The sequence below is a fragment of the Apium graveolens genome, chromosome 3 (genome assembly GCF_009905375.1).
Source record: "Apium graveolens cultivar Ventura chromosome 3, ASM990537v1, whole genome shotgun sequence".
In the NCBI taxonomy this organism is placed as follows: Eukaryota; Viridiplantae; Streptophyta; class Magnoliopsida; order Apiales; family Apiaceae; genus Apium; species Apium graveolens.
The window spans coordinates 158,918,369-158,928,005 of NC_133649.1; positions in this window are offsets into that span (position 1 = coordinate 158,918,369).

Sequence of the window (9,637 nt, forward strand, 5' to 3'; positions counted from 1 at the left end):
TATTTACACTTGTAAGGATTATCATAGTGTGTATCACAACAATTATGATCCTTTGCCAAAATTCAAGAAAATTGATGTTTTAAATAGAACTGCTAAACTGAATGTGCATACATCTTATAGAGTTAAAAGTGCCAAGACAAATCCTGATGGAGTAAATCCTGATGGACCAAATCATGACAAAAGGTCGGCTAATATAAAAATGCATAAAAGTCAAAAAGAACCCAACAAGTGTGGGTTCTCAAAAATTCTGACTGATTTCCATATTTCTAATTAATGGAAACAAGAAGAATGTGCTTATCTTGGATAGTGGATGTTCAGCACATATGACTGGAAATAAATTCCTGTTGTCAGAATATGGGGAGAAGGCTGGCCCAATGGTTTCCTATGGAGATGGAAATGTAGGGAAAATACTGGGATATGGAGATATTATCATTGGAAATGTCATCATCTCAAACGTAGCTATGATAGGTGGACTGAAGTGTAATTTATTAAGCATTAGTCAAATCACTGATAGAGGTTTCTATATCGTGTTCTGATACTCACTGTGAAGTAGTTCATAAGATCACAAGAAAAACGGTCTTTAAAGCTTACAGACAAGGGAAACATTTATGGAGCCAAACTTTATGCAAATACTGATGGTCCAGAAACTTGTCTGGTAACCAAGGCATCAGTAGATGAAAGTTGGAATTGGCACAAGAAGCTTTCTCACCTCAACTTCAATAATCTCAATGAACTGGTGAAGAAAGATTTAATAAGAGGTTTTCCTAACATGTACTACTCCCCTGATGGTCTATGTGATGCATGTCAGCAATCTAAGCAAAGAAGAACCTCTTTCAAGAGCAAGTCAGAATCATCTATCAAAAAGCCATATCAAATGTTGCACATGGATCTCTTTGGTCATACGAATGTCATGTCAATCAACAAGAAAAGGTATACTTTAGTGTTTGTTGATAAATACACTAGATTTACTTGGGTGTTTTTCTTGCAAAGTAAGACTGAAACAGCTGAAATTCTACTGGATCATCTGAGAATTATTGAAAATGGCACAAAGTTCAAAGTCCAAATTCTGAGAAGTGACAATGGGACATAATTCAAAAATAGCAAGATGGATGAGATATGCAGATACAAGGGAATCTCTCAACAATTCTAAGCTCCTGGAGCACCTCAACAAAATGGTGTTGTAGAAAGGAAAAACAGGACGCTTATTGAAGCTGGTAGGACTATGTTAGTGGAAGCTAATCTACCCACATACTTTTGGATTGAAGCTGTCAATACTGCCTGTTATATTTAGAATTTGACTCTGATCAACAGACATGGATTAACTCCTTATTAAATGATCAAGGAAAGAAATCAAGCTTAAAGCATCTACACATCTTTGGATGCAAGTGTTTTGTTCTAAGAACACATCCTGAAATGCTTGGAAAATTTGACAAAAAAGCTGATGAAGGCATTTTTGTTGGGTATCTTTCGTCAAAAGCATACAAAGTCTTCAATCTGAGAATGAGGATAATTGTTGAATCAATTCATGTTTACTTTGATGACAAGAAGATCACTGGAATTGAAGAAGACTTGCATGAAGATCTTGTGTTTGCAAATAACAGACTCAAGTCAGGAAACTTTTACATTCTGAAGAATTACTCCACACTGGAGACAAGCCATATCTTGAAAATAAGTCTGAACCTGATGACGACTCTAATCCTGATTTAGTGTTAGTTCATGAAGATCCACATGTTGAGGGGGAGCAACATCTACAGACAGAAAGTGACGACACTAGTAATTCAAATTCTGATGATGAAGATGAACCAGAAAATACAAGATCTATTGAAAATTTCTCAAACAAAATAGTTGATAGCTCATTAGGAGGAAATCATTCAAATGAAAATCAAAATCAGTCTGGTAACCAGTCTTCAAATAGAAGTCCATCCCAATTAGGAGCAGAAAACAATGATACAGGGGAGCTTCACATAGAGATGACAGCACAAGTGCATGGGGGGAATCAAGAAATGAGACTGAACTACCAAAGGATGTGAAATGGACAAAAGATCATACACCTGATCTTATCATAGGTGATCCTACGGCTGGAGTCCAAACCAGAGGTGCAACTGAACATGAATTTCTTTATCACAACTTCCTTTATGAGGAAGAACCAAAAAAAAGTAGAAGACGCACTAAAGGATGCTGATTGGATTCAAGCAATACAGGAGGAGTTGAATGAGTTTGAAAGGAATGAATTGTGGAAACTTGTCCCAAGGCCAAAGAATAAATTAGTAGTTGGCACAAAATGGGTTTTTTGAAATAAGACAGATTCAGATGGCACAATAGTCAGGAACAAAGCTAGACTTCTTGCAAAGGGCTACTTGCAATAAGAAGGTATTGATTATGATGAAACATTTGCTCCTGTGGCGAGACTGGAAGCTATTCGAATCTTCTTAGCATATGTTGCTCACAAGAAATTCAAGGTCTTTCAGATGGATGTTAAAAGTGCCTTTCTAAATGAAGAATTAGAGGAAGAAGTATATGTTGAGCAACCACCTGACTTATTTGATCCAAAGTTTCATGATCATGTGTACAGACTTGACAAATCTATATATGGACTCAAACAAGCACTAAGGGCCTGGTATGAAACACTTGCTAAATTTCTGATTGAAAGTGGTTTCAAACGAGGTACTATTGACAAAACCTTGTTTTATATAAATAAAGGTAATGATCTGCTTTTGGTGCAAATTTATGTTGATAATATTATTTTTGGGTCTAGTAACGATAATCTGTGCATGAAATTTTTTGATCTTATGAAGTCGAGGTATCAAATGAGTATGATGGGAGATTTGAGTTACTTTCTTAGACTATAAGTTACACAAACTGATGAGGGAATTTTCATCAATCAGTCTAAGTACATAAACAACTTATTGACTCGATTCAATATGCAAGAAAGTTCAACTGCTGCAACTCCAATGGCCACTACTACTAAGTTAGATCCAGACCAAGGTACAAAAACTGATGTTACTGTGTATCGAGGTATGATTGGTTCATTGCTTTATCTAACTGCTAGTAGACCAGATATTATGTATGCAACCTGCTTGTGTGCAAAATTTCAGGGCAAGCCCAGAGAATCTCATTTAGTTGATGTAAAGAAAATTCTGAGATACTTAAAGGGGACTCGATCTCTTGGTTTGTGGTATTCAAGATAATCAGATTTCAGTATGGTCAGTTATTCTGATGTAGTCTTTGCTGGATGTAAAATTCATAGGAAGAGTAACTCTGATGGCTGTCAGTATTTGGGTGGTAGATTGGTCACTTGGCATAGCAGAAAATAGAAATCAATCTCTACATCAACGGCTGAAGCTGAATATATTGTTGTTGGCAGTTGTTGTGCTCAGATTCTTTGGATGCGCAATCAACTAATGGACCATAATTTGTCTTACATAAAGATTCCTATATTCTGTGACAATCAAAGCGCAATTGCAATAACAGGTAATCCAGTTCAACAGTCACTCACAAAATATATCAGTATTCGGTATCATTTTATCAGGGAACATGTCAACGAAGGAACCATTGAGCTTCATTTTGTTCCGACTGATCAACAAGTAGCTGATATCTTCACCAAGCCCTTACCTGAAGCAATGTTTTGAATACTTCATGAGCTTGGTATGGTTGACTATGCTAATAATTGAGATGTCAGATTCTGCTCTACACGTCAGATCCTGATACATTTAATCCTGACAATGTTATGCAGATTTGGGAGAATTCGAAAATTGATGCTGAGAGAGGGGTCATTATCTTCACACACAAAAATCAGGAATATGAGATCAACGCTAATATGGTTGAGGCAGCTTTGAAATTTCCTGTTTTGAATGGCAGGATTCTAGTTGTGACTCCCACTTCGACACTATTTGAATGGGTCAGAGACATTGGTCATGTGGTTGATTTCACTAAGGCTCGGGAGATGTTCAGAACAAAGCTCAGGAAAGAATGAAATTTATTCTTTGATTGTCTAAGTAGAGATTTTCTGAATAAGGTATCTAATTTTGATGCTCTTCCATTATTATCACTATAGATAGGTTATTCATTGATATTTGGTCATACGTTTGATTATGGTAACACTATTATGCAATTCTTGATAGCTCGATTTAGTGATAAAGCCGGTGGTGTTGATTACACTAGGTTCTTACAATTGATTTTTACATATCTTTTACCTGGTAAAAGTTTTGAGAATGATGAATTACTGATAATCTTTCAAATTAATTTTAAATCATTGTCTGATTTAGCAAAAAGGAAAGATACTTTCAGGAGAAAAATGGTTTTACTTCGAGAATTGTGGGTATTTTTGTCTAACAAAATGCCGGACAAATATAGTTTTCAAATCCTGACACTATGGAACAGGACACATCCAATATTGTTCCTGACCCAAGTGTTCATTTTTCTTCACTTAAATGGAAACACAAAATCACCTATAGTTCTTTTCAAAAGGAATTAGTTGCAAAATCAAAGACAGTAGCTAAGTCTGATTTGTCTCAGAGATAATCAGGTCTAAAGGTTGTTTCACTCTCACCCATGGAGCAACAAGGTGGAGTAAGGAAGAAAAGTGTTTCATTAGTAACACACAGGAAGAAGCTTGCAGAAATCAAGAAAAAGAAAGTTCAAACTAGTACTAAACTAGTTGATGAATCATCACACTCTAAAAGTGACAGTGATGGTACAATTGTGTTCAAGAAGATCAAAATTTGGTTGTAGTTGCTAAACCTAAGAAAAGAAGATTAATGAAGTTAGCATACAAGATTCCCAAGAAACCAGATGGTCTTCAAGTATTGGCTGATGTAATATCCAGGATATATCGTGTAATTATTTTTTATTAAATAAATATTCTGTGATGATTCTGTGAATTTTTGGTGAATTATCTGTTAAGTGGTATATGTGTTTGGATGTTTAAATGTGATAAAATTTGAGTATATTAATTTTTATATATCCAAAATAAAGTATAGATAATTCTGATATTTTTCTATTAATTTTTATGTTGATATATGATTTTATAAATGATTTATGGATTTAATAAATTATATTTCTGAGTATTTATAAATTATTTTGTATAATCGGGAATCGATCGACTTCAATCATTTTTACATTCTTACAACCCCAAAGTCTCGGAAATACTCATTTCTAACCTAATTGCAATATTCTGAGCATTTTCCATGTTTTGACTTTTTCAATCTGGAGTACGGTTTTCCCTGTATAGGTCCCGGCGCAAAAAATTTTCGATACAATATTCATTTCGGTAAATCGATAAAACCCGTATTCTCGAGAAATGGGATATTTTGATTAAACTATTATATTATCTTCTCGTAATTCGTGTAACCAAAGCGCTGAGACCAGTCTGTATTTACAAAAAATCCGGTTTTGATAATTATCCTAAAACTGGTACCGAATTGGATATGTTTTATCAATTAGGTATTATATTTTATATCCAGTATGATCCAACAGGGTACCAATATTCAGTAAATATAAATAGCTCTTACCTTATTTTATTTTGTACAGATAATCATTTGCAAACAGAAAAATATATAAATTTGAGAGAAAATCATAATATTCATAATTGTTCTTGAGAATCAAACCTATACTTGAAGGTGTTATCGATATTGGATTTTGGAGTTCAAGTAACCAAAACAAAGGTCTTGAAGAGTACTTTCAGAATCTATCATCCATAATACTGCACAATCCATAGGTATTTTCTATAATTTTTATTAATTTCGAATTATTTTGGGTTTAATTATGAATTTTTGATTTTGATGTTGTTTGTATGATTTGATGATTGCATGTTATAGATAATTTGATTCTGATCATTTTGGTATGTCATAATAGTCATTTGGAGTTCAGTAACATGCTCAAAAGTGGATTTAATCTTCAAATTTCAAAACTAGGGTTCTTAATTCGCATGAATGTTTTCAATTGAAATTAAGGGTTTTTGATCTAGGGGTTATTAGTATGATTGTTTGGTATGAATGTGTAGAGCTTGAAAAAAGGAATCGATTGGTGGTGGTCTCGTGAACAGACGATACCGTAGTTGGGCTGACCGGATCAAAGAAAATCTCGCCGACCGGCGAGATTTCTTCAAGCTTTTCCAGCCAACTCCGGGGTTACCTGTTAAAAGTAATTGCATGGATAGATTCCTTGTGTTCTGTAGTTTGATTCTGGAGGAGTTGGTGGTGTGACGGTAGTGGAGGAGTGTTCTCCGGCGAACCCGTGGTTTTCTGGCGATGGCGTGCAAAAAATTGCACTTTCGTCCCTATAGTTTCGAAGAAGAAATAGTCAGGTCCCTGTAGTTTCAGAAATTTTCAAAATAGGATTCCTGCTTTGAAAATTTATAAAAATCATATTTTCTATTTATTTTAATTTCATGAATTCTTTTTTAATTATTAAGAATTCTGAAAATCATTATTTTAATTCTGAAAATTATTTTTAATTCAAAAATAAATCTATATTATTTAATTAATTAATTTTAGTTAATAATTAAGTATTTAATTGAACAATTAATTCAAATATTAATTGATTTAATTGATTATTAATTAATTTTAATTAATTATTTAATTAGATTTAATTATTTCTTTTGATTTAAAAATTCTGAAAAATAGTTTCGAGCTTTAAAATATTATTTTAAATTATTTTCAAGGCTCGATAATTATTATAAAATGATTTTAAAGTTAGATTCAGGTATTCGAACCCTGTTAATTGCTTATAAATGATTGTTTTAATTCCGAAAAATGTTTAAAAATTTGTATTAACTATCTGAGAAATCATTTTTAACCCAGAATATTTTTTGAAAAAGTATTTTATCGAATATCTTTTGTGTTATGTATTATATATTATCCGACTGTTTAACTGTTTTAATCATAACTTTCAATCCGTAAGTCGGATTTGGGTGAAACGAAGGGTAGATAGAAGCTTATAACGAATAAAATAAAGTGAGAAAAAGTATTGATAGATACTTGTAATGTCTAAGCAGAAGAAGCGAGATGTAGGAAAGGGTAGCAGATAGTCGGTGAATAAGAGACGGTGAACGAGAGCAAGTGAAGTGTTAGCGAGTTGAGATAAGGCAAGTAATTTTTTAACTATCTTGATATGTTTTTGGAATAGTTCTGTTTTATATTGAAAGTGCTTTAAAGTATTTAACCCTAAACCCTGATTCCAGTTATTGATCTTTGAACCTTAAGTCCTATTCCTTGTAAATCATTGATTGTTGAATACCTAGATACAAACCAAAAATATATGATACTACTCCATAAATACATACAAACTATATACCGATCACTGAACCAGAATTGTTGAATATACAAACCTTTATACCTTATACAACAAAAGACTAATCCTTATAACCATTAAACCTTGATTCTTCTGTTATCTGATTCTTTTACCGGTTAATAGCCAATATTTGTACTTATCTTGTTATACCCTTGTGATGATTGCAAATCACCTTATGCTTGAAGATAAATGTTATTTATGATTCTATTTATTGATTTACATTGTTTATTCTGTTATTGTTATAGAATTGGATTATTTTATAAATGTGGACCATATTCGTGTTCAGACCAGATTCGTGGTCGTATTAGGCCAATGTGTGCCTTGGATCCAGTATATAGAGCAGAGTTGTGTGCCTTGCCCGGGGTTATTGCATGACTGATCAGCAGCCTAACCTTGGTTTTTAAAATAAAAATTGAATATCCAATTCTAATCATTACTTATAAAGAAACTTGATAACCTAAATCACTTCATTTGATCATTGTTTAATCTCAATATTGTCACTGTGACTTGTTGAGCTAGTTAGCTCATTTATGCGATTCTGTTTAGGTTCTTTTCTAGTTAAGAAGGAACCTGTTGGTAGCGAGGATCCCCAATCAAATGTGCGGGCTAGAATTCCAGGTTGAGACGAAATAAGCTAGCTGAAGACTTTTATAATAGTTTAAGTTTGAAAGTTTGTAAGAATATTTGTTATTCAGATGAGAGTTAATCTAGACGGGTTTTGGTACGTTTGTAATATAAGTGTGGTTGTGGCTTATGTGCATACTTTAACCTGTTGCTATCCATGGTATATGGTAAGTAGGGTCACTGCATATCATTATCATTATTTTCATGGTATGTGTGTGTTGTGAACCTCAAATTTCTGACTCGGGTTTGGAGGGCAGTCACAGGTTTGGTATCATAACTAATGGTTATAAGTCACTGACACAAGCCTAGATTGTCAGGAATGGGTAGAGGGTTAGGATTAAGAGTAAGAAATAGAAAGATAGAACGTCGAGAGTTTGAGTGCGGCTATATAATAGGTTTTTGTGATTCAAGATTCTTATCTTGTGATGTGATTTTTAGATAGCAGCAATGGCAGATTCTATCATTCCAGTACCATCTGATCATTTTGAGCCTTCAGTCAGAGGACCATCATCTGGTCCACATCATGTTCTTCCACCGGTGTTACCTATACTACATCCTGTTGTGACAGCTGCACCATTGTGAGCTATTCCCCCTGGTATGAGGCCACCTATCCGAGGATCCCACTTGCTGATTCTGAATCTACTGGGCATTCAGTTGCGGGTTCATATTTCCAGTTGTATGCCATGTTCTTTATCATCGGTATGAGGCTCTTCTTTTGGAGCGAGAGGCCCTGTTGGCATAGATTCAGGAGCTACATCATATTATGAGGACTATTGATATTGACAGGAGTGCGAGGGAGCTTCGGGAGGAGATTCATGTGACCTGGAGGGTTCTTGAAGCTAGTCTGCATGGAGCTACTTGTGAGTATGCAGGCCCGGGTGCTCTTATGGGTTGGGCTAGAGAGGTGTTAGATGATCTTGCGAGACTTGGTGGACTAGAGTTTCCCAGGAGTTAGACGACAGAGATGCTGTGACAGCTTTTATATGTACATTAATGTGTAGTGTGTATCAGCAGAAATTTTTGGTCTGTACTTATAGACTAGACTTGCTGACTAGTGTATAGGCATGTTGTATCTTTTACTTTTGTTGAAGCATTTTCACGCTTGTACTACCAAACTTTGATATATATATCAATATCTTTCCTTTTCCCGCATTATCATTTACATTTACTCCACATTTTTTATATTACTTTATTTACTGCACCAGTTATAAACTCTTGTGATAACATGTACCCTATCCCCTTAACTGTTTACAACTATAAAGAAGCATGCAATTTATTTAGTTCAACTATCACAAATGTTTTCAAAAAGAGATATTTCTGTTTTATAAAAACTTTTTATAAAAAGGATTTGATTCAAAGGCTAAATAAATTCTTTGATTCTTTACAGAAAATGCCTTCCAGAAGAAATACCCGTTCTACCAACCACAATGAAGAAACCAACAACAACAACAACAACAACCAAGATGATAAAAACCAGAATGCAAATCCAGGTCCCATAGACCCAACAGTAGCCCAGATTCTCCAGATCTTGGCTCAATAAACAATCAACCTGACTCAACAACAACAAAGACAGACCAATCCCCAGGTAACTTTTAAGACTTTTCAGGTAGTGAATCCATCGGAATTCAAAGGTTATTTAGATCCGATTGATGCAAGAGTTTGGGTAAAGGAGATAGAGAAGTCATTTGCTTTGGTTAAGGTGAGAGAGGAACAGAAAGTTGAG